This window comes from Strongylocentrotus purpuratus, unplaced genomic scaffold (assembly GCF_000002235.5).
Source record: "Strongylocentrotus purpuratus isolate Spur 01 unplaced genomic scaffold, Spur_5.0 spur5_contig_842, whole genome shotgun sequence".
Lineage (NCBI taxonomy): Eukaryota > Metazoa > Echinodermata > Echinoidea > Camarodonta > Strongylocentrotidae > Strongylocentrotus > Strongylocentrotus purpuratus.
The window spans coordinates 1415537-1442521 of NW_022145549.1; the positions used below are offsets into that span (position 1 = coordinate 1415537).

At 37.3% G+C, this 26985-nt stretch overlaps 1 protein-coding gene across 4 annotated transcripts in view; it reads left to right on the forward strand.

Moving 5' to 3' along the window:
- The first annotated feature begins 528 nt into the window (after positions 1 to 528).
- The window catches only part of LOC115918008 (excitatory amino acid transporter-like), a 63461-nt gene continuing 37004 nt past the window's right edge, over positions 529 to 26985 (forward strand). The window contains exons 1-2 of one of the 4 annotated variants that reach the window (XM_030989703.1): positions 529 to 715; positions 20755 to 20852. The gene's annotated coding sequence lies outside the window, so the exon portion shown is untranslated. Of the gene's footprint in view, positions 716 to 12142; positions 12394 to 12580; positions 12905 to 17560; positions 17674 to 20754; positions 20853 to 26985 lie in introns of those variants that run through there. The other 3 variants (XM_030989714.1, XM_030989708.1, XM_030989719.1) reach the window with 3 other exon arrangements.

Genomic DNA, 26985 nt, shown 5'->3' on the forward strand with positions numbered 1-26985 from the left:
AAAAAAATTGGTTGAATTTTGACCTCAACACATCTGAAACTTTAATTTGAAGTTTATATGGTTTATATTCAACAGAGATAGCCTTGATATGCTTGTATAGTTAGAGCTATACTCACCACCTTCTGAAAGAAGCTGAATTGTTATACTGTGCGAAAGGACTACCAAGTGTTTATGAAGATGTATCTTGATATATAATAGTACACTCTGATCGGCTAGATTAAAATCAAAGTATGAACAGGGGCCATTATAAAGGGGAAATTATTATCATGGTTATTGGCGAGATTCTTGAATTTTGATAATACTATCTGATACTTGTGAATTAAAGGACCCAAAGAATCCATCAATTTAAAATCACAGTGTAAACAGATCTAGATGGTGACCAGTACAGCTGAATGGGTATGCATAGGTGAAAAGTGGGCGAAACACTTTTTTTCTTCTCTCTCTCTCGTATAATGTGTGCTCGCTCAACATCGACGCACCATAAAAGCAGATTACCTCGCCTGTGTGTCGACAGTTGTGGTTCATGCTGAAATTGGATAATACATGATCAGGAAGCTTGCTAATAGAGAGATATTTGGTAGCTACGCTAGCTGTTGGTCTTGGGGATCACATACCTGGAAGATCAAGGGATAACGGCCCGGCTGGTGCTCGATCTTTAGCCTCTAGCTCATGCAGTTGTTGGATTGAGGATTTTACAAATATCTGTGATTATCCAGTAAGTTTTATTCGTGGAAACATGACTGAGAGTCAATCATTAACCAATTTAAAAACAGTTTGTCTATTCAGAACTGGAATGATGTTAACTATGTGTTAAAATATATGTGTTAACACCCATCTAGCTCGAGACAGACAGGTTTTTAGTTTTATAGACTTCTCTTTAATGCGTTCATAGCAGCATTTGTATACTTTGTGTGATGTCTTTTCTTAATTGAATGTACTTTAGATGAACCTATAATCTACCCCTTCTTCTCTAATTCACTCCTCCCATTGGATAATTCTTATTTGAGCATTAGTGCTCTAATTACGCTAGGTCACCCCCTTATTTGCTCTGGTAATTGATTGGTATAATGGGTGATTAGTATGGGCAGGTGATTAGTCTACAATGCCGGCACCTTGTTTGTATTTTACAAATCCTGTATACTGGTGAAAGTAATGGACATGTAGTATGAATACAAGGGGCGGGTCCAAGATCTTGTAAAAGAGGGGGCACATCGTGCACCAAATTTCCTGCAAAGCTTTAAAGGGTTCCGGTAACTTTGTCTTAGATCCTTTAGAAATAATCCTTATTTAGCTCATGCTGCAATGATAATTATAAACCTTTAGGTCAGTCAGGAACTCCATAACTTTTACAAGCCGATCGCCTGTCTGATTATCAAGATATTAATGATTGGAATTACAAATTTTGAAAACCGTTCGCTGAACGGTTTTCATAACACTACAGTCTATTGGGAAAAACGAGTATGGTTTTTAGGGCTTCAATATTACTCCATATCACAGACACTGGTAACATGTAGGACCGTGTATCTCAGATTTAACATTGTTAAACGATCCCTTTAAAAAAAACGAGGGTCATCAATATTTTGCAGGTCCTTTTTTTGTAAATCAATGTTTGGCAAGCAAAAATAATTTAAAAAATAAAAATTAACGAAAAGGTCATCACCTAAAAATGAAAGAAAGGAATTTCACAAATTTGGACTTGTATAGTGAAAGTACATGTATGTCAATTGGGTTTTGAAGGGGCGTGGCATGGTCTGGTGGTGCCAGCCTCCCCCCCCCCCCCCCCCCCCCCCCCCCCCCCCCCCGAAAATCCACCAATGTGTGTAGCTTACAGGCTGTTATCAATTCAAATCGAATTTTACAAATGTGAAGAATGTAATAAATGTAGGACTACTTTTAAAAATTACATAGATCACAGTTGCTTCTAAATTTTGCAAAAATTGATAATTTCATTTATGCACAACATGTGTCAGATTTTGCTATTTTTACAGTAGAAATTTGATGGAGTTGTTGTTTGAGTGACCATTAGAGTACAGTTGTTTTAGAACTGACTACAACTGAACATTTCTCTCTCAACACACTCTCTTTGCCATCTTTTTGGTTGCTTGATAAATTCATAAAAAGTTGTGTTCTGTTTCGAAAAGTCTATAGATATCTGACATATGATGGAAAGGACGGATTATAATACAAGATATACCATAAAATGATTTCATACAGTGACATTTATGAATTATTTTTAAATTCATGATACAGATCTCTCTTGGTTTGTGTGGTCATAAATCTCCTCTAAAAGGAAGTGATATTTATTTATAAATAATTGATAACAAAAAGGTTATTGAGGTTATTTTCATGCACTTTGGTGGTGAATGTAGATGAGAAAATCATGTTTTTGTTCCTCATTCAATGCGCCAGCGCTAAGATTTTAATCACCTTCATAGCATGCACAATGCTCACAGATTTGTAAGTTTTCACTTTGTGTGAATGGGCTTGTAGGATGAAATTTGAATTGAAATTACATATCTGATTTCTCTGTGTGTGAATGAGCTTATAAATCATTACTTTTGTCTCTTCAGGCAATCACGCATACAGTATTTGATTTATCTATGTAATAACCAGCTGTGAACTGGGCGATACTTGAGCCTTTTTTCTGTAGGATTGTTCCCATTTGTGCATTTTGTTCTGAGTTTTGAGAAATCTAGAGTTTTGTGAGTTTTTGGTTAGGAAATGCATTTCAAAAGAAACTGGCTTAGTGACTTGAAATGATTCTGCACTGCTTCTCATGCTATATTGCCATGCTATATTGCCATGACCAGCAAAATACAATTTTTGTTTAATTATTATTATTATTATTATTTTTTTTTTTTTTGGGGGGGGGGGTGTTGCTAAAAATAAAATTCATCAAAAGGTGTGACAAAATTATGCATTGGTCATGGAACTTTCATCTCCCTGATTATATTTATAATACCTCTTGTCATGGTTGTGCTCTCTATTATATCTTTAGTTGTTTTGGGAGGCTAAGCAAATATTTATTTGAAGTAGATGGAATATTCAGTTTTAAAACAAAATCTGTGCAAAAAATTATTTGCAAGAAAATTGAAAATAAATGAGAACTTGTCAAAAATGTCTGTGTAAATTAATTTCTGGCTAGTACCAGAACTTAGAAAACTACCTGACAGGCCAACCATGCATGATGGGGAGAGGATATATTTCTGTTTTAACAATTACTAGAAGGGATAAAAGTGCTCAGAACTATGTTATTGGTCAGTGGATAAGTCACAGGATCATAACATAAGGTACATGATTCAAGACTCGATTCATCATTAATTCTTGCCAAGCTCAAACCAAGTGCAGTAATTGGTTTGGCCTACTTGTAGGATTATTCCTTGAAAAGCACTATAAGCTGATCAATGGGGTGTGGTTGGGGAGGGGGAGAGAGGAGAATAAAGCGGGGGTAATACTATTGAAAGCCCTTTCAAAGTATATAGAGGTGTTACATTGTAATGGGATATATGCCCGGCAAGAATGGAATATTAGTATTTTCTTATTAGTAAGTTTTGAAACATTGCAAGAATGTAGTGTCAACAGGGCCAAATACCCATGAGGTAGGTAAGGTTTCATTTTTTGAGGAGATAGTCCTGGGAAAAAACGTTTTTCAATGTTTGGGTTCGTTTAGCCACGTCTGAGGAACTTAGTATCAAGTTCACAAAGGACATGTAATTTCCTCCCCAGAGAGTTAGCGGCAATATCAATCCCATGCTTACAATTGGTTCCTGTTGCCCCATCGTTTTTCTTCAGAGCAATAATGTTTCCTTTTTGAGCCATGTTTTCACCTCTTTCCAGGGAATAGAAAAGTGGACGCATTCCAGCAGTCTTGCGCTGGGAGATTATTGGGATCGCGTGTCAAGAGCGCCGGTGGCTGAGATTGTGTATACCTTACTTACGTTCAGGCAAACGTTCTTAAAAATATATTTCTCAAGTTTTACCACCGTGAAGCGGAGAAACGGGTTAACATACCTTTAAAGTCGATCAGAGAAACGTTCTTCGGCGGCGACATTAGTCACACAGAGATAATCAAGCTTTATTACAAATTAGATCAAGGGACTGATATAGGTCAGTTCTAACCAAGGGTTCTACGTTTCAAAATGTCTTCAGATTCATCAACTAAACAACTTGATACAGGTGAATAGCCAGCTCTGAGGAGAACTGAATTATAAACAAGAATTTGAATAAGCTTCAGCAAATATGAGGGGGGAGGAGGAGGCACTATAAGAACTTTGGTAAATTTGTTTTTCTTACTTATACTACTTATGCTAAGACATGAAGTCCCATTGAAATTTGTAAAGAAACTCTGTGGCACAAGAAAGTGCCACTTTTAAAGCCACTAGTTATCTGTAAAGATGTGAAGAACGTTCAGAGCTTTTGTATTTTGAATAGGAGGTAGAAGAAACGGAGGATTTGAGAGAAAATAAAGAGGTGGAATAGGATGTGAGTGTGAAGATCAGTGAAATGGTCGAAAGATAACATTGGGGGGGGGGGGGGGGGGGGACGTACATGTAGAAAGAAACTTTGAAGAGAGAGAGAGAGAGAGAGAGAGAGAGAGAGAAACAAACACAATATTGGATAACAAATATAGCCAAAATCAGAGTAAGACAAAAAAGGGGGGGGGGGAGAGAGAGAGAGAGAGAGAGAGAGAGAGGAGGGGTGGGGGGTGGAGCAAAGGAATAAATGTGTGGAAAATATTTAAGAGGGAGTAAAACTGGAAGGAGGTTGTGTGTGCTTTCCAACAGACAGACTCACAGTGGCAACAGGACAGGAGATGTACAGGGTAGGGTGGGGGTTGGGGGGGGGGGGGGGGGTTCCTCCAACAGACATACATTTAATGTCATCCTTGAATACTTCCATGTCTTCAGACATGGCGATATACCCTCATGTGGTTGTCATTTGTCTATTCCATTTCTCTCTCGACTTCACAGGGCCATGACATAGTTTGTAAGCATGAACCCTTGTCACTGGTATTACTTAACAGTGTCTGCACTTTGAGACTAGGCTCACAACGTACTGCGTAATCTCTGTACTTTAGCTGCTCTGAACACAGCCATAGAGAGACAGAGCTAGGCTCTGCTCAAGGCTTTAGGAATTGTGATAAAGTATCAAATCAGAGTCTGTGCCTGCAGACTATTCATGATAGTGGTATGGTGTTGGGAGAAACATTCCAAACATACACATATCCATGGGATGCTCAACAGAGGTAAACAAGAACACATTGCAGGTCATGTTCAATACTTTCAGGCAAAAATGAATTGGTTGAAGCTGGTATTCAACTTTTAAAATACAGGTAAGCTTAGGCCCTACATGATGTAAACCAAGATTAGTTTGGAAGCGACAATGGTATGCCCTCTCTTGTTCTTGGATCTTGGATTGCTGTCCTAAATCTTCCATCAAGAAACCTAAACTGGAGATGTGTGGGTAGTCATTCACAATAAACTATCAATGAAAATATCATTCTTCATTTTATGGAAGTTTTTCCAGGATTTGTAAAGATGATCTACCCCCAAAGACCTGTTTACTAATGTATTTAAATTGATGCATGTTTCTCTCCCACACGATCGGGTACCAACCAATCATCTGCTATGCAAAGTTGCATCTCTCTGGATGGAATTCAGTACATTAGTTGTTGCTATGTGGTGCAAGCATCTGACAAGCTTTATGGTTGTCATGGTAAACTTTTGGTAAAAAAGTATGCATAGAATTAGTTAACATGTCTAATGTCTGTTTATCTTTGATTTAATTTGTATTGATGAAAATGGAATCCACCCAGCTTATATTAGTTGTTGCTGTGTCAGGCAAATATTATGCAAGGTTATAGGCTGCTACATGAATAACATTTGAATACAAGAGTCAAGAAGAAAAACAAGCTTTCTTGGTTCTCAAATGTTTGGAAATGTAATGTCAAATTTGATTGATTAAGAGTAAAGACTAGTGTTACATTTGAGAAGTCTTTGGGAGTAGCCTCAAGAGATCATCTACTGGGTAGTATTGGTCATGCTACTGCAAGTTATAAGTATGTATTGTGAATTTGTGAAAAGGGCTGAAGTTGTAGGAGATGCTAGTTGATTTGAATTTTGCTCCAGCGAAAGTTCTTCATTTGTCATGAAAGAAGAATGTGTTGTTAGGTAGGGCAAGCCATAGTTTTTGTCCTACCTAGCAAAACACACTGTATCCAATTCTCATTTTGCCTATTGAGATAAAATTATTTGTAACAGGTGAATGAAAACATTTGTATCGAGGCACTTCACAAAGATGTATGCATTAAAAGTGGATACATTATGAAAATAGTCTATTGCAATTTAGCTTGAGGGTTAATTGGGATTAGCTATAGTGTTCAGTCTAGGGTTGAAGTTGGCATTCTATTAGTGAATGACCTCTGAGTAATTACCACTGGAGCAAGTGTGTAGAACAGAGAGGCATATTCTCTAATGCTAGCGTGGCTATAAAGCTAAGTATAATAAGAAACATTAATGATGTGGTAATGATGATGATGACAAACTATGACAGCTGACTTGGTAATTACATGTACTTATCACATAAGGTTAGGCCAGATGAGATCATCCATCTGTACAAATGTTTGCACCATGCTGCATCCCGTTTAACCTGCTATTTTTGTGTGGAATAACTTTCAACAACTGTAAAATTAGTACTGTCAAAGTAGATATTTCATGCTAATGTCGGCCATGTACCACTTTAACACGTGTGAACCAACGTGCCGGACTATTCATGCTTTGTACAACAGATCTTCCACATTGAATTGACAGTTAGGGATAAAGGCCTGTTAGAGTTAAATTTGAACTGCTGATTTATATTCCATATAATAATTGAAAAAATATCTTGAGCATATTGTATGGATTTAGAGAAGATGAAAAGTAGAGAAGGGAGAGAGAGAGAGAGAAAGAGAGAGAGAGAGAGAGAGAGAGAGAGAGAAAGAGGGAGAGTGAGATGGATAGAGAGAGAGAGGGCGTGAGTGAGAGAGTGAGTTATAGAGGGATCTATAGAGGGAGCTATAGAGAGAGCTATATAGGAGAAGGGTCCCATCTTTCTCTCTTTCCCTATTTATCCTTTGTTTTTATCCTATTCTCTTCTTTTTCTACCCTTCATTATGTTATTCTTAGTTTTTATCATTCTATCATCTTCCCTTTATATATTTCCTCATGATATTCTTTTGTTTTTCCTTCCATCATCTCCTCATCTATCTTTCCCTTTGCTATTCATTCTCTTAACCCTATTACCGTCTTCACTATTTGTCTTTCCGTATGTAACTCTTTTGTCCCCCCCCCCCTATATCTTTCCCTTTGCTATTCATTCTCTTTACCCTTCTAAGTTCTATCATCTTCCCTTTCTGTCTGTCCTTATTTTATTCTTTGTTTTTACCATTCTTTCATTTTCTCACTATCTTTCCTTTCGCTATTTTTTGTTTTTATTCTTTTACCATTTTCTCTGTCCCCCTTTCGCTACTTTCCCTACGAACCAGGGAATAATTTTCCTGGTATCGCATCGCAATTTGCTATGCATTTTTGCATGACTGCTATACAAAATATCTTTTGTGTAGCAGTTTTCTTCCATAGAAATGTACAGAATTTCATTTGAAATATTTATCTATCGGCTGAAATTGCTAATCAAAAAATTTGAGGAAAATTATTCCCTGCGAACACACACTCACTTCTAATGTAGACCAGTCCAGTAGGTGAGTGAGAACGGGGTCATAGTCTGTAGTACATGTGTGTATATTCTAATGTTATTCTTCTAGTCTAAGAACTCCAGACTGGGGGAAACATTGTTTATGTGCATCAGGGAAGACCAATTCCACCTACAAGGCAGGCTAACAGCATAAGAGACAAAAGATGGAGAGACAGAGAAAGAAAACTCCAAGAGTCAGCCAAGTGACATTCATTGATGTGCGATACAACTTTGTTAATGTTTGGTTTAGTTTGAAGAATGAACACAATGATTTTGGCCTTGAAGGCAGACTAAAGTAACCTACATTTAGCTTGTCTCAATAGAAGACTATTGTCATTTATGACGTTTGCGTTCACCTCTTGCTGTTTGTCTTTCAATTTAGGAAGTTTAAACATGGTATTATTTAATTTTGATCTCTGTTCAAACATCTAATTCAATTGGATTGTGATCTACACACCTGTCTGGAGGTAATGCTCAGTAATCCATTTTGTTAGTTTAGAAAACAATCATGGAATCTGAGGTATATTGTTTCCTTGAAAATACTTTCATTTCTATAATACATGAGAAGGAAAATTGTTGGATATTATTCCTTTTTCACAAAAAAAGAAATACTGTGGGAAATATGTTAAAGGGCAATTCACACACATTAACACGCAAAATAGATGTCATAAGAATATATTTGAAATCATCAACAAACTATTGTAACTATTAAAATGGTTAACAGGTAGGTACAAAACATTGGTAAAATTATCTTGGCCCCATTCAGAATTTGAATTTATATTAACCATTTCATGTGGGAAGTATACCTATGTAATGTAATCAAATATATGCATATCCCTTTGTGATATGCACCTCATGCATACAAATTATTTTATTCACCTGTAATACGAATAAATGTATTTCAATAGTCAGAATTCAAAATGCATATATAAGTTGTTGCTAGGTAGGACAAACATTATTGCATGCACATATTTCTGACTATTGAGATACAATTATTTGTTATGGGTGAAAGGAATAATTTCTATTGAGGCTAAGATTGAGGCACTTAAGTTATAGATTTAGTTATATTACAAAAATGGCCTATTGCGGAGTATAATGATCTATGGCAATTTCATCAATGACTGATAACTTTTAATCGCCTCTAAATTGTATGATTTTCCTAACCACAGGTATTCCAGAGCCAAAGTTTTCCCCCTTTCGGGGGGGGGGGGGGGGGGGGGGGGCAGGGTGGGGATGTATTGAGTCCAACTTTCATAGCACAAATTAGAAAATTTAGAAAATATATTTTTGGACCTATTTGGCTATTTTTAATGCTGTAATCATGATTAGATCGACTGCTATAAAAACATATCAACTTAAGGCAATTTTATTAGTCTTGTCTGCCATTAGAAATGTTTGAACATTACAATGCTGTATTAAATAATGGGAACATGATTTCAGTTGAATAAATGTCCTTCAGTTGATTTGTCTAAAGTCGTTGTGATGGTGTTTGCGTTACCTTGAAACCAATCTCTCACATCTCTATCATGTTTATAAGTACATTTGTCATCAGATGAACAAGCAAACAGCATCAGGGGTATGTCAAATCAACCATATCTTTCACACTCTACCTTATGGAGGCCTGGCCTCTTACCCATCTAAATGTTTTCCCAGACAAGTCCAGTCCATGGGCATATCAAGGCAAAAGAGGGAATAGAATGACTGGAGATAAGTTCACCTAAAGATCAATAGGTCACTTTCTAATGTAACCAAATTTGTTCAAATATTCCTTTGTGAAGTGCTTCATACACATTATTTCATTCACCCGTTATGGAACAAAATGTATTTAAATAGTCAAAATATTAAAAAAAGCATACTTTAGTTGTTCCTAGGTAGGACAAACATTATGGCTTGCCATACCTAACAACATATGCAATTACTCTTAAAGCTAACGACCAGTTATGGTCATGCGATTGTATTGTGAAAGAAACGTGAAATCGATCAGAAAAGTTTGATCATCTAACATAGATGTACTGCAAGGTTCTGGAATCACCAAAATGATAAGAAAAATTTGGCCAAGTCTTCATAAAGTTAGAAGCACTGTACACAGAAAGATGTATATGGGACTACACACAGGTGCGCGACACGTGCATTTCATATCTCTCAACAGGGGAGAGATACACTAATTTACCAAATATATCAATTAGTAGGCGGGTTCCCGTCGTAATTTTTATCATCATGTAATATTCAAAGCATATTCTTTCACATGATTGGTAATAAGAGCTTCCATTTCTTTTTTTTGAAATTGGGGCGTTTCCAATACTGGTCTTTACCTTTAACAGGTGAATGAAATCCTTTGTATCAAGGCACTTGAAGTAAATCAAATTTGGTTACAATATGAAAATGACCTATTAATGAGATTTGAGATAATCAAGGAATTATCTTAGAATTATCATCAAAATTTCCCCCCCTCTTTTTTTTGGTAAACAAAAATTTCCCACCAAGCAGCAAGTTTATAATCACTATTGAATTTCACTTTTAGTGCATATAAGTATTATTGACTGATTATTTTGTTTTGGCTCTAAACTCTTTGGCTCTCTGTTACCCTTACAGTTAGTGAAGTACTTCATATTATACTTTCCATCTCCCCTCCCCTTCTTTCCTGCCTTCCCTCCCTCTTCCCTTCCCATTCCATTTTCCCCTCCCCCTTCCCTATTTACCCCCTTGCTCTCCTCTAATTTACCCCCTTGCTCTTCTCTTTCTTACCTTTTTCCATCTCTCTCTTCACCCATTATTTTTACTGCTCCACTTCCTTTTCCCTTAAACTTAAATCTCCTATTCTTCTATTATTCGCTTGCCCCTCCTTTCCTCACTTTCATCTTCCATTTTCAGCCCGCTGTCCCTTTCCTCCGTGTTATCTTTCTGTCCTCTAGATGCAAGTTAGTTAGCATGGCTTCTATACATTGCACCTGACAAGGCTACTTCTCTCTCTCTCTCTCTCTCTCTCTCTCCCCCTTCCATCCTTCCATCTATTCAGACAACTTACATCAAGCAATGCTTCAAATTCCTGTTAATTACCTGACAAAGTGCTTTACCACCCCAGTCCCTGCTCTGACTTCACATGACATCACATGATGTCACACATATCTCATGCAAACATACGGTAACGTCAACAACCCCTTTCATACCCACCGAGTCAGAGGGTCGAGTCTACCTTATGGGAGCTTCAACAACTTCTTTCATATCCACCAAGTCCGAGGGTCAAGTCGGAGGGTCGAGTCTACCTTACAGGAGCTTCAACAACCCCTTTCATATCCACCGAGTCAGAGGGTCAAGTCAGAGGGTCAAAGTCTACCTTACAGGAGCTTGAGCTCAGCATATCTGCTGTTTATATTTCTTTCCTTGGTTTTGTTCAATGCAGTTACATTTCTGTTCATAAATATAGAGAGCATCGATCCTAGAGGAGATGTGTTGATCTGTGTGAGCCCAGACTCAAACCTCTATGTACTACTCCTAATGACTATATCTTCACCCACACAGGAAGGGGTCTAATGAATGAATGTAGAGAATAAAACAATATTCATTAGTCTTACTCCTTTTCAGCAAGTTTTCATGTCACAAAGTAAATTAAGTCATGTACGTAGTATGGACTCTCAGAAACAAGCTACAGAATAGGCATAACCTTTTATTTCTTTGCTCATTACCAGAATAGTGGAGATTAGGGCATTGTTTCATGAAGTCCAAATTCAGATTCACCGACATCCAATTGAAATGTGTGTATTGAAATCAACATGTATGTCAACATGATGTCAGTGAACTTGTCCTCATGACTCTTTTGTGAAACAATGCCAAGAACCAATCTGAAGCAACTGGTCTATTTTACTGTAGATGTGAACATTTGTTGTTTATCATTACAAAGAAAAGCAAAAGTCATCTTGGTTGTTTCTTTGCCAAGTTGCACTTTTTGTAGATAATTTTAAATTTTATGATGGTAACTACCCCCCCCCCTTGAACTAAAAAAAAAGTGATCCATACCCCCCCTCCCTCGTTCATGCCTGAATAAGTCTCAATATCCACCAAGCTAAGCATTACCACTCAAAAGCATCAGATCCAGGGTCTCTACTAGTCTGCAGACACAGACCCTAATTTGACACTTTACCACAATTCCTAAAGCCTTGAGCAGAGCCTAGCTCTGTTAGTCTCTAGCTGTGTCTGAAGCATCTTAAGTATAGAGCCTATGAAGTATGCTGTCAACATAGTCTCACAGTGCAGACACTGTTACGGACAGCGAGTGACAAGGGTCTGTGCCTGCAGACTAGGTCTCTACATGCCTTTACGATTAACCCAGGTGGGGTTATTCCCTCTCTCATTCAGTGCCTTTCTGCGAGCTGATCCCAACACTTCACAGTGACTTTAGAAACTTTGCTTTCAGTCCTGAAGTAGCGTTTCACACCCGACTACAAAGCAACATTTCATCCAAGCTGAAAGGAAAGAAGCAAACTGTCTGCTCCTCGCTCTCGCTTGCTCCTCTACACTTTAGGGATTGATTCTAACTCCAATGACCTCTCAAGTGTTAGCTTTAGAGCTATTTTCTTCTTCTGACTTATTATCTCAAGGATTCTCAGTTTTACTCAGGATTGTTGCACCTGCTGGGCGTTAGGAGACGGCCAGTCGCCCAGGAAGGAGGTGAAACAAAATTCATTGTTTGCAAACTTTTATACTCTTTGCTCGCTCATCATATCTGTCTCATTCTCTCTCCCTCTCTACCTGTCTCTATCTCTCTCTCTCTCTCCCTGTTTGTCTCTCTGTCTGTCTCTCTATATATCTCTTTCTCTCCCTGTCTGTCTCTTTAGTGATTCCAAAGGTACACAGAGTGCAGTACACAGACAGGCTGCTGCTGCGGTGCTAGCTTGAAAAGAATCCATTATTAGAACATACAGGTATTGTCACTGCCACTACCAGGGAGTTATTTCACATTCGACTGTACAACTATTCATCTGTGTGCACGCATGTTCGCTGGCTTGGCTGGCAAGTCGCTCAGACTTTCTTTCTTGTACATTGAGACTTGGACTACATTTTGCATGTGGTAAAGTTTGCTCTGGTGGTGGTGTGTACTGTATGTACATTTCAGTTGAGTATCAGTGGTCGAGTTTTGGAAGTGAACAGACTTTGGACAACTCCTGGAGTTCATTTCAAGGTTTGTAACGGACACCACACCGCTTGGTGCACAATTATACTTTTTTGGTAAAGTAATATTCTAATGATTCTATATTTGTTATCAAGGAAAGGCAATGTCTCAAATGTCATGAATGTAAAGAAGGCTGTAGGCCTACATGCAGCCTATAAGTAATCAAACTATTGGGACACTCTCTTTTGTATGTTGATATGTACGGTTTTTCAATGTCGAACAGGGTTAGTCTTTGTAAAGTTTTCTTCTTCGGCCCCTTTCTCTGTTGCTAGGATTTGGAGCTAATTTTCACCAAAGTGCTTTATGTCCACAAACATGCAAAGGCCATTTCTCTTCATCAGAAATAGTTAGGTTGTGCAATGCATAGATTATGTTATTTTGATGAAGAGGGATATATTGTACTACTATCAAGTGTCATCATCAAGAAAATGGTGCCTGTTTGTGAAGAGCTTTTAAATTCATTAAATCTGTTGATTTCTGGAACCCTTCACAGGCCTTGCATGGTTGACCTCGGCTCTGGAACAGACATACAGGATTGCCACAGTCGACTTTCGTCACATGTACAATATTGTCTGTTTGGAGCAAAAAGGTTGTTAACTGGTATACTTTACACCGAGTATAGAGCTTAAGCTGTCCAGTGTTTTGATCTGTGGTGAATAAAGAGTTAAGGTACTAAGGTACTTTTTATGGTGATTATTTTCATTAAATTGTGATTACATTCACATTATAGTCATTGCAGAATCTGGGTTTGACTTGGACATTTCAGACGGGGACTGGATCCCTAGACCAGAAATTGTGTGCATGCAGCGTTAGGAGTTAAGATTAAAATGCTTAACTAATAGTGTATATATATATATATATTATAATAAATGAATTATGAAAGTTTCATTCTACTGCAAAATCTAGGACTCCTAATACAATCAGCTATATATCGTATTTATTTTGTTGCCGAGTAACCAAGGTGCCACTGAAAATCTTGCCATTCTTTATTCATATGTAGAATTCTGCGAAAGCCTGACCCTCTTTCATTCCACTTGAAAAGTTTTTTATAGTACATTTGAAAGCAATAAAACCTCAATGATATCCGTTTGGAGTATTACAATTCTAGCGTAATGACCGCTTATCATGCTTATGCCTCATAATACCGGTAATACCTGGCTCCATGAGGACTTAGCTCTGCCAAGGACATGTAAGAAATACCAGTAATATAAGGGTGCGTTCAAGCAATTTTTTGAAGCTAGAATCATAATTCAAAACGCTGTTAAAAAACATGGTTACTGCGGGAGAGCGTTTGAGCGTTTTTTCATCAACGCTGATTCTCGCTCATTTCAAGCCTATATAGCCACTGCTCATCACGCTGTGCAGTTTGACCCAGGAAGCATAGGTCAACTTTGCTGCATGCTTTCTAAATTTCGTTACGGTAGACTGTCGGCCAAACCGGAAGCAGGCCACGATAATGGCGTTATAGAATCATGATTCGTTCAAGCGGTTTTTAGCATATAAAATACATCTTTTTTTTTAGCGTTTCATGTTTGTGTTTTTAAACACGTTTACTTTTACGACCGACGGAAAATTGCTTGAAACGCAACCATGTTTTAAACTAAACGTCTTTGAAAACCGTGTTTCTAGGGTGAAAAAATGTTGCATGAACACACCTTAAGGCATGTTATCATCCTTGTAGCACTGTCAGGATCTCCTTGGGGGCATGGATAGATGGATGGAATTCCACAGCCCATTAGTGTAATGATTATTACCCTGCTCGTTACATTCAAATCAAATCACAATCCTAATATTCCATTTATCGATCTATTACAATTTTTATTAGAAGAGCAGTGATGTATTTAGACCCCTCAAACTTTGTGTGCAGATTTTGAAGATAATATTCAGTAGTGGAAGGCTTGAGAGCAACGAGGAAATTAGAATGAAATAGTTTGATGATTGTTTCCTATCATGTCAAAAGATCCATCTAGGAGATATTCTGATGTGAAAGATACGGTGAATAAGTGATACATATAATAAAGACCACTCAGAGAAGACAAGAAAACTGGTCTGTAAAAGTTGTTTAGACAAGTGGTTGTTTTTTTCAGTGATAAACTATATTAAAGGGAAACAGAAATGTGATTTATAGGCTGGTGGTGTTTCTAAACATGCAGGTGGTTGTAACAGAAGGTATTTTGATGTCCCTTTTATTATCTGATATGAATTTAGTGTAAATATAAAAAATGAACACATCTAGTGTCCTCACACTGGTGCTGTACTACGGCACATGCCTTAGTGACACTTGTTGAGAGGGCAATATCTACTAACCGTATTCTTAACTTTGACACTGGACCAAACACTATATGTAACCCAAATCCTAGTTATACTAAACCTAACCTAAAACTCAATAGATGGTTTTACTAATTGTATGCATACGTTAGATGCCATTTTGAATAGCAGGTGAACCAAATAGTTTGTAGCTCCAGAGAGGAACATGTATACATAAGAATATATTAATAAACTGGGCATTTACTTCTTGACTTCTCTTGATAAAATATTGCCAGCAAAAGAAATTGTTTCATGAGCATATTTTGGAGCATCCTACATGACTGCTTGGATAGTTCCATGCATACTGATCACAAAAACATGGCTAATGTTTCATTTGTCACCAAATTTATGCATATGTCTTTGTGAGATGCCTCAATATAAATTATTTCATTCCACTGATCAGAATATTTGTATCTCAATAGTCAGAATACACATTGCAACATTAATTTTCACGAGGTAGGATAACATTAGTGCTTGTCTTACCCAACAACACATGATATATGCAATTTGCAATCTATATTGAGATTATTCTTAACAGTTGAATGAAATAATTTGTATCAGGCACTTCAGTAAAGTTTGGTTACATTACGAAAATAGCCTATTCACATCCTGGCCCAGGATTTAGGATATATATATGTGACCTTACATTTGTTTAGTGGAAGCGGTGGTCAAGGTGAAAGGGTAAGTTTACCCTGCTTCCTAGTATGGCCTAATAACAACCATGAATGTGTGTGTAAACTAATTATATATCATTGGCTTATCAGAAACTCTAGTACTGTAGTTCTGTACATGCATGGTTAGTTACTTGAAATGGGACTGGTTGTAGTTCAAGCAGAGACATTTTATTAGTAGTTTTCCTATAAAAGAAGTTTGTACTCCATGAGTCCATTGCTACAAGGTAATATTCTTGCCATCTTACAGACAGGAATAAAGACTTGAAGGTCTGTAATTATTTATGATGCTCTTCTCAAGTTTGTTGACTACAAGGTAAGCAAATTAATAATCATCAATGCTACCAGTTGTGCCTCTTAAAACAGACTGTCCCATTGAAATAATAGTACTTTCCAACTGGGAAGGTGTGCTGAATATCGCCTCACAAAACAAATCTCCCCAAATTTATGAGATTTACTCAAGTGTGTGAACAAACCCATTTGACCAGGGCATCTGTCACAGTTCATTTACCAGCCATGGGCATTTCACATTATGCCCATGTTTACACTATTGATGCACTCTATTCAAGTTATGCTTTCAAAAGCACAGCGTCTAAAGCGTTTTAATAGCAGCCCATGGATAGTTGTGAGATTATCAAGCCAATGACTATATCTCGGTGCCAACTAGATGTGAAATTGTATAAAGTGATTTTTAAATTCCTCCTTTTTTCCAGTTCAATTTGAATTGAATAGAATGAGTTTAAATTGGCCTACAATGCAAAAGATACTATTTCCCTCAGGACCATACTGTGATATATCTATTTTATGAGTCTATGTATTTTATGTTTCTCTTCACATTTGGAAATTTTGCAAGTGCTATGGTACTTTTTTTTATATTTTAGCATTCCTAAATACTCAGAAAAAAGCGTCTGCTTACTGTTACGCTTTCTTTTGCATTGGACTGAAGTAGTTTTGTTGTTGTTTTGTACTGAAAACTTTTGAACACTGTCCACTTGTTTTATTTTATTTTAAATTTTGATACATATTTTTGCATAGTGCATATAAATTCCAAAACTTGTCTTGTCTTCGTTGGATATGGCAGCCATTACATATCAGCACCTAGACGTATACGCTGAGATGCAAAACATACCAGCTTTCCCCTTAGTACACCTAGAGACGCTAGCAAGACCCATGAGTAGCAAATGCAGAATCATGTGTTGCCAGAGGACTTGAGTGCTATGTCAGGGTTCAAACTTATGAACTTAACATTGACAGTCACGTGTTCTAGCCACAATATCTAAACTTATGCAACAGAGTTGTATTAAGTGTTGTATTAAGTGGCAGCCACATTATTGTATTTTCCTCTCTTTTGTTACATAAATAAATGTTAATGGAACATTTTGGAGGGATGAGGATGTCCTGTATTTAACGCCTTGTCACTGTGCCACTCAATTAAGGGTGGTCCTAGACACGTGCAGTAGAAATAAACCTTTGTCATGATTGTGTGTATCCAGCCTTGAAGCAGGAAAGTTACATTCAGTTCTAAAAATCAATCACCCTTCAAGGTGTATCGTCATACAATTGATGAAGTGATAACATTGATTTTTTTTCTTTGCCCGCACGTACGATTGTTCAGTCGTACGTAGGTACTGGACACATTGCATTGTTCTTTTGTATTCTATTAACTCTGCAAGCTTGATAAGGACATCAGTCATCAAGCAGAGGATTTCCTCAAGTTTTTTGTTTGTTTCATCAGCGTTGTTTCGCTTTAGATTTAATTGGTAATCCCAGCATGGATCCATCAAATGACTGGAGCATCAGGTAAATATGACCTGGGTCTGGGATGACTTTATAGATGTTACATATGTGCGGCGCTCCCAGCAAGCCATTTGCTGTGTACAAGGTCTCGAGCCCAATTACCTGTATCATAAAGATTTGTATGATCAAATAAAGAAAGCTATCAGTACTGATTCAGTAGTGCCAAAACAATAGATTTATGGGCCTGTCTAGGAAACAATTGGTATTCTAAATTACAGATGAAGTGTTAAAACATGTTGAGCATTCAGTCATTTTTCTGTTGGTTATCTTTTGACTGATGGCTTGATACTAGTACTATTAGTCCTTTGAGACGAGCTGCATGCTCAGATTGTTATTGGTGTGTTTGAAATAAAATTAAAAAAATAAAAAGTAAAAATTAAAAATAAATATTTGTTCATGTTATCCTTTGATGTAGGATGCTATTCATAGTAATAGGACCAGAAGGATAAGACAGAATTGAAATTCATTGGAATGCCATTGGAATCCATTTGCACGTCTTTTTTGAACTCCTATCAATTGTTTTTACACGTTTTGCTTCAAATAACTGACCTAAGAGTTACTCGAATATAAAAGGGCAATACAACCTTTGTAATAAATTCATTTGTATGAAGACAGAACATGTGAGAAATAGAAGAGAAAAATAATAAGAGAGTTAGGAATGTTTAAAATATGACATCAATAAATCTATGCAATTCTGAAACTGACAATTTGTCAATGGGTTATGACATATTCACAGACAACTCTCCCGTTTGTGTGTTAAAAAATATCACTTATTTATGTTTTTCTCTTAAGCGCCTCCTTTTCTTTATAGTGCACTTCTCAAAATGTATGATGTTAATTATAAGTACTCTAAACAGGAAAGACCCACCTGAGTCATACATTTTGTGCACTCTGATAATTAAAAACGAGGCAAAGAGGCAAGAGGCAAATTTCTATTAAAAAACCCAATTCATTACATTTCTGTCTAGAAGAATTTTCAGAGAGATTTATGACTAGATGAATGAGTATTATTCATAATTCTAAAGACTTGATCTTTTATTCTGTGTAATGAAATTTGATATCTGAAATAAGTGACCAAAGTTCAAGTTAGGAGAACTTCAAGAATAATATTTTCCATTTTTGCATTCTTCTACGTCAAGTTTAGTCCTCACTTATTTACCCAAGTTATACAAGTCTCTCTGTTACCCTGCGGATTTATTTGACCGTTATTACTGATTTCTAGGATTTATAAGCCTACACAAATATATCCTGCAAATACGTCGGGGGGACGGCCCAACAATAGGCCCATTTACACAGCCCATACACTATATTGAAAAATCATGGATTTTGGGGACTGCCATTTCTACCACAGGTAAAACCCATAAAATACTGCCAATGTTTGCTCCTTTCAATTTTGGGGTGAGTACCGGTATTGCACATGTGCGACTTGATGCTGCTCCGCATGAGACGGCATGGAAAGGAGTAGACCGAAAGCTTCAGTCTCTATACCGTCGGTTGTTCCACTGAGACTACGTCTGGCTCCACTAGACCTCCGGTTATAGAGACTGAACGATCGCCTATGCCAGCCTATGTTGAAGATATCACGGCTAGATTTTAGCCGTTAGGCCCCTCCCACAAACATGAACAAACTTGCCACGGCCGTATTGTTATGCCCCCAAAATCCCCCAAAATGTCATTTTACCTCGTGCATATCCAATTTTACATGTGATAACGCCATTACGAACGTGTAGATGGCGCACAGTTTTTCCTTCATAATCATTTTGCCTTCGGCGTAGACTAGAAGGGATGAGATTGACGGCAGCGAGAGTTTAACACGGCTTGCAAGATTTTCAACATGGATGTCGATTTTGACCCATAATTTCCTTAAAAGGGACCATTAAACGGATTATTTCAATCAAGTTAGTAAGTGGAACCGATGTATTATAGCCTAGGCCTAATGTAAAATTGGATATGCACGAGGTAAAATGACATTTTGGGGGATTTTGGGGGCATAACAATACGGCCGTGGCAAGTTTGTTCATGTTTGTGGGAGGGGCCTAACGGCTAAAATCTAGCCGTGATATCTTCAACATAGGCTGGCATAGGCGATCGTTCAGTCTCTATAACCGGAGGTCTAGTGGAGCCAGACGTAGTCTCAGTGGAACAACCGACAGTATAGAGACTGAAGCTTTCGGTCTAGGAAAGGAGGAGAGTCGCATGATAACAAAACACAATCATTCAAGAGTGGGCATTAATTTGCACTGTGAAAATCAGTGAAATTTCTAACAGTGTTTTTCCCTAGAGGTGGATTTTTAGTTATTGTGTTTGCTGGTAGTTGCTTAGCAACTTGCGACACAACACAGGAAAGTGATGTTTGTTGCATGCAGTGTAAACGGAGCTTTGTTAGAGGTGTACCCTATGCCATGGGAAACCCCCTTTTTTAAGATCAATCCGGCTATTGGTTGCAAGAATCTGGAAACGGTCAATTTTGTGTTTCTGAATATATTTGATTATTGAATTTTTCTCATTCATCACAGCTAATTTCAACCATGTAAAGATTGAAATATGTTGTTGACTTTACAAATGTGAATAAAGATAAGTGAATGGGGGGGGGGGGGTGTTGAGGGACAGTACCACTTGCATCAACAAGCTGACCAACGCCAATCAAAAGAAAATTGAAATATTTGATCTTTTAATTGCCTGCATTCACTTTAGTTCTGCAATGAATCATTTTGAGGTTTTGTGTGGACCAATAGAAGCTGACACAAAGCCCAAAAAAAATTGAGGGGAGAATTCAGAATACAAACAACTGCATTTTTATATGAATTGATAAAGAGAAAATATAAAAGGGTTTGGGTGTTATTTAATATTGGAAGGGGGGTGGCATTACTTGGAAAATGCTATACAAATTTACAAGGCTACTGGTTAAGGGAAGGGTGCAGGAGGTGGTATGGGCTTCTTCTTTCCTTATATTTCCCCCTTCTCTTGTTCACTTTCTCTTTCCTTGCTATGTTTTTTTTTTCCCCACTATAAAATTGTAATTGGTGGGCTGTGTAAATGACCTAATGAAGAGATAACATTTTATTGCTCAATTCTATCTTACAGATTCTAAAAGGATTAAAAAGAAGTAACAGAGGAATCACTGAAGTCCAAATCCTACTGGAATAATACAAGGCTTAAAGATACTCACAGTAACCATATTGGTAAGTAAACAAAATTATCAATCAAAGAACCCTCTTGTGATATCGAAACAAGATTTTCTTGGGCCCTGGAAGATAAAGAATCATGATGGATTATATCTCCCCGAATATCAATTATATCTCCTTTAGTCAATAGAGGTTAACTTACATTTATGGATGTTTCTTTCCTAGGAACCTAGTGAAAAGGTATTACATTGACCTGTTATTAATGTATGAACTACAATACTCCGGTCTGCATATATTACTTGTTGCTATGTTGGGCAAGTCTTGGGCAAGCTTTCAAGTTGTCAAGAAAAATCTTTGTTCCAAAAGTATATTTGAATATGATGATAAACTAATCTTTTGTAGCTTTACACAAAGTATAATCAAGTTTATGTCATATAGAGACAATGCGTGGTATAATGGTAGCCAGATTTGAGGTACAATATATTTGTTGCGAGTGAGTTGATTTTATGTTTAAGGGCACTGGTTGCAGCCCCTGCCCTTGATTTAGTGCTTACTGATGAACTGAATATACTAATTCATATTTAAATTGATTTCTTCACGTCCTTATGTAGACATGGAAAGATTATCATTATAAAAACAAACAAAAAAGAAGAAAAGAAAACAAAGCAAAACAAAACAAAATTGAGATATACTGAATATAAACACAAATGCTAACAAAACAGAGCCATATTGTACATATTGTAGAAATTATCACATTACACTCAACATAATTATTAATATTGTTATTATCAAAGACAGAACTAAACAAGATAGGAACATCGTAGATATAAACAAAACCTAGTCAAAGACGCATACACGTAAACAGCCTAAATAGGGATGGGAAGATGTATCTACCACTGGGCCATTGTGTCACGGTCAAAAGTTCACTTTAATCGCTTACCTCTTTCTGCCCTTGAACCTGTTCACACAAGGGAAACAAAATAATACGATTCTTGGTGTAAATTTCTGCTTTTACGTTAACCCTGAGACTCTTGTTTTCCTCAGTCTTTTTTCTGCAGCAGTGAGCATCACAAAATAGTATCAGTATGTTGAATTACAAATCTACCACATGTATACCTCTAGAACCACTTGAAACCTTTGAGGTATTGAAATCTGAAGGATGGCATTTTACTACTGGTAGTGCTCTAACGCTCCAGGTATAATAAACTGCATACTGTATTAAGGCTGTGAAGGGTAGTCGAATGCTCGAGTACCCGCATGGTTGACAACTACTCGGGTACAATTTCTCATACCCGAATATTCGGCCGCAAAAAAAAAAAAAAAAAAAAAAAAAAAAAAATTGTTTTTTGTTTTTTGTTTGAAATGTCCAGGCCGACGCTTACCCGTGCCTGGGTGAGCGGTGGCCGCTGGCGTGGTGCCGTTGGTAAAAATGTTTCCCAACTCAAGCACTGTCAAACTCACCACTCAGAAACTGGGACCAAATGTCTGGATTTCTGCTTGGACTTGGAGGAAAATGGATTATTCTGCCATCCTTGGTTTTTAAAACAGCATTGTTCACTGTTATTATTATTATTAAATCGGCGCCTTCAACTGCAACTCAAAGTAAATTGCATGCGTTTTCGGCGACAGAACTGGGATACTGCTCCAGTGGTATGTATGGTGGTGGCAAAAAAAAAAAAAAAAATTCAAAAAAATTCAAAAATAATTCAAAAAAATTCAAAAAAAAACATGGCGTCCGAATACTCGAGTATTCGCTTGTAAGCATAGGAGTGTACTCGGGTACCTCATTACACTGTTGTGCACAGCATTTCAAAGAATTAATTCCTGCCAGGTACCCATTTACATATCACCTGGGTTGAGTGTGGCAGATGTAGATCAATACCATGTTGTCTTCTAGTCTGTGCGCTCTTTTTGTTATTCTATGATACTTTAACCAATGTTTTTTTATACAAGTTTTGTATAAATTTCATATAGTCTGAACTGGTTTTTAGTCAGACATTCACCTGTAGACAGTGTAGTCTAGTCTTACTTTTGAGCTCTTGCGGATTGCTGTCCAGGCGTCAGCCATTTAAAAAGAAGTTCATAGACTCAACTTCAAGAAATTTGCTCAGTGTTTGCGCATAGTGCGAGCCTTCTGGCTGGTGAAAATGGACCGAACAAATAGAGGGCTATTTTGCAAATTAACTAGCCCAAGATATTGCAGATTTCTCGAGCAAATAGCCCTCTAATAGTGTCTTCATCTGCCAAATAACCTGCTATTTCATGTTCGGGCAAATTTCCTGACTTAGAAATAGCAGGCTATTTGGCTTAACCGAGCTGATGAAGGCAAGCCTAGTGAACACATTTGCTCTGGGCTTGATTTTGTCAAATATATAGTGTAAGGGCTTGGTTTGGGATTGAATTTTAGGTGACTCTGCATAGGGCCTATAGTTAGGAGCAGATGTAATGTTGGGCCCAGGCTTATCAGAATATAGGGTCATCCCTGATAAACTTTGGTGGCTGTTTCAGTTTGGCCCTTCTGAGGAATCAGTTCAGACAGGTTGGGCCAAATATTAAAAAACATGTTTTGCGTCCTGCCTTTTTGAAAAATAGCGAGGAGGGGGCCCTTTTTTTCTTCTTTATTCCTTCAAATTGGCCTCTCAAAATGGCCGCTAGGTACAGTTTCCCTGACAGTCAGGCTACTTTTCAAGACGGCCGCCGGCATTTAAAAAAAAAAATTAAAATCAGAAATTTAACATTTTAGCAGTGTGTTTTTCATGTGTTTTTTTTCTTTCATAATTTTTTTTTAATGGCCTTGTATAAGCAAACTATCGAGGAGACTCCATGAAATTTAAAAATCACCTGTGAGACAAAATAGTTATAACCCCATGAACTTGGAATGGAGGCTAAATTGTCAAGGAACATTGTTGACTTAACAACCAAATCAGTGTTTACATTAGCGATGATTTTGATCCTGTCAAGTCATAGTTCCTTTATGACTTCTGTTTGCATTCTGTCAGGCTCGGTATGTGACTGCATGGTCTCACGTTGTTCATTTTTGCATTTGTGGATATGGGGGGGGGGGGGAAGAAATAGGTTTAGCCCCACCCCCCCCCTTGAAACTAAGTGGCATACCTGTAGTACACAAGTTCAAAAATGTGCCCTACTTTTGAGAGCTTTTTACCATTACTATTTTGCTTCTCAGCAAGATTTTATAAATACTGTGCCCTCTCTTTTACAAAATACTGGATCCTTGTGCCTGCATCTCGGTAGCTTTGTGGTTTGTGTAGGCTCCCTATGTCATAACGGGTACCCGGTAGGAAGCGACTGTCATTGTTGGTCAAACAGTTTTTGAGCGTCAAGTAATGCCTGGTTGGAATGCTCCTCAGGGAGTGGAGATTATGCACACATTGTGTGCTGGAAAGTATTGAATCCAATGACCGGGGTAACAGTATATCTGTAAAGCGCTTAGAGACATTTGTACTAAACGCTATATAAAAGCGGAATATTATTATTTATAATACAAATAGTCTACGAACATGGATTTATTTGCCATAATCAATGTTTTGATTTGAAATGAATGATAATGAAATTTTCTGTACAGAAATAGTTGGAGAGGAGCTCGCAAGATACATCACAGTGTTGCCAATTTGTGTTCCACTGATGACAACTTCAACATTTTGTAAGTTTCCTATTTTCAATTGAATATTGCTCAAACTTTCACTAATTTGTTTCTCTCATTTTCTGCTTTTATTTAAACAAACTAAATATTAGGGTGGACAAGTTAGTAGGCATTCCCTTTAAGGTTGCAAATATGCTCATCAACTTTGATGAATGCCTTAATATTGACTAGAAGATATGATGTTTTCAGAAATATGTGTCAGAGGTACACACAAACACACAGAAAATTCACTTTTGTATCCACATTCCACAACTCGCAAGTGTATCATGCCATTGAATTTGTTGTTTATGCTATAAAGGAAAGGCGGGTCAATTCCAGTCAATTTAGGTATTTGATGGAGCTGGCCAAATTGGGCAGATCAGTGACCTCTCTGGCAGACAACCTTCACTTCTACCCATCAGGTCCACATTAGGCTGTTTACACAGTCAAAAAATATTTTGGAAACAAAAAAAGATTCCACTGCCATTTACACAACGGAAAAAATCTATAAAAAAACCTGTTTTATAATCCTGTTATTTGGTGAGTTGTGCGCACACCACTTGTCACTGCCCTGTATGATTTTGCATGAAAGCGAGGAGAGTCCCTTGACCGAAAACCAGAATGATTCACAGGTGTTTTGAGAAGCAAGCATTTACACTGCAATTTAAAAAAAAAAAGTTTGTGCTGTTTTTTTCTTCAATAAAGAGGTGATTTTTTGTTGTTGAGTTTTTCATCAAGTTTATTGGTAGTTGTTAAGCAACTTCCACAAAAATGTTATGAAAAACCAAGGGTTTGTGCTTTCAGTGTAAATGCAGCAATCCAGTTATTAGCCCCAGGAGGCTCAAGTTGCCTAGCAACGGAAAGCTAGCAAATCTAAACAAGGAGGCCTATTAAAGATAAAGTTTAGTACTGGTAATGCGATTGCATTGTGAAAGAAAAGGTGTGGAAAGGATCAGAAACAGTTGATCATGTAGCATGTAAGTATTGGTGTGCACTGCAAGGTTCTGGAGTCATCAAAATCATAATAAATTTGACCGAGTCTTGGTAAAGTAACAAGCACATACACAGAAAGCTATGTATGGGACAACACGCACGGTGTCGGGGTTGGTACTACCTTGATTCCTTGTCTTTCTATGCTCATTTCTCAGCCAGTACACATTTTCTTCCAAAATTGTTTGGCACATGTCATTTATTTGTAATCTTGAACATTCAGTGTAAGTTTCGTTTGATTCTGTGAGAAATAATTTTCTTTTTTTTACCAGTACTCAACTTTATCTTTAACCTCCACCTCCCAGTGGATGAGGCAGTGATTAGGGATTTGTTCTGACATCAAGCGTGCTCTTTGGTCAATTTCAAGCTCTGTTTTCAGAACCCCTTCGTTTCCCCATGTGGTGGTCACTTCTGTAACTCATTACCACAATATATCGCTACAGATATTTGTAAAAGGAATTTGTCCTGTTGGTTGAAGTATTTGTGTATCTATTCTAGAATATTGTAAAAGGGAGCTATATAAAGAACTATATAAAGAACTAAAGAGAAAAACATGAACATGCTATACGTAGAAGAGACAAAATTGTTATCTTCAACAGCAAGTGCTATTCAGGCTCTTTGGCTTTGCTCATTGTGGGAGCTTGAGAGATGTTAGAAAACTACAGTAAAGCTGAGCTGAGCTGGTGATTGGATTTAGGAAGTTTCATACCTTCGGACTGAACTTACAAAATGTTCCTATCTATTTTTAATCAGCATGATTTTTCATTTTTAAATCATTCTCAAATTCTTCTTTTTTTCCATTTCTCATTACCTTGTCTTTCATTTTGCTTAAGTCTAATTGTCATGGTATTATGTACTTTTCATTCCATATACCTGTTCTCTTTTCTCATGTTCTTCATGTTACTTTTCTTCTTAATTTCTAGATCCTTTCCTTCATCTTCCCATGGACCTACTTCCCAACTGTGCACCATATTCTTCTTCTTCCATTTTTAACAAACCTCGTTATTATCGTACTATACTGGGGTGTATTTTGAGGCACATTTTGATTACACCACTATTGTTTCTTATTAACCCCATGTTGATTGTCTTGCTATCTGACCTTGCTTTGCTCATGTTTTACTACATAGTAGCATGACATGAAACACCAGGTATGACATTGAAAGATGATGAGCTTTCACATTTACTATATTTCTTTGAGAGAGTAAAACTGTGTCCATACTTTTAAGAGAGAATTTTGCAATTTCTATGATACAGTGAGCCTGCTTTAGAAGTTTAGTGAAGACTTTTGTATATATAAAGATCACTTTTGTATAAAGATCACTTGTCTATTAATAACACATTTCTATGTTTCCCTTGACAATTGTTTCTCATTTAAACCTGTACTAAAATAACCCTGTTCACAAACACCACCTGCCTATAAAGCAGGGCTGAGCTTGGACCTCCTGAAGCTTCTTTAGAACAGAAGGTCCCAGGTTCAAGTCCCACACATTTTCACAGGCAGTGTGAAATCAGTACTGTGTGGTATGAAATGTTACAGGTTGCAGATAGAGAAGGAATGAC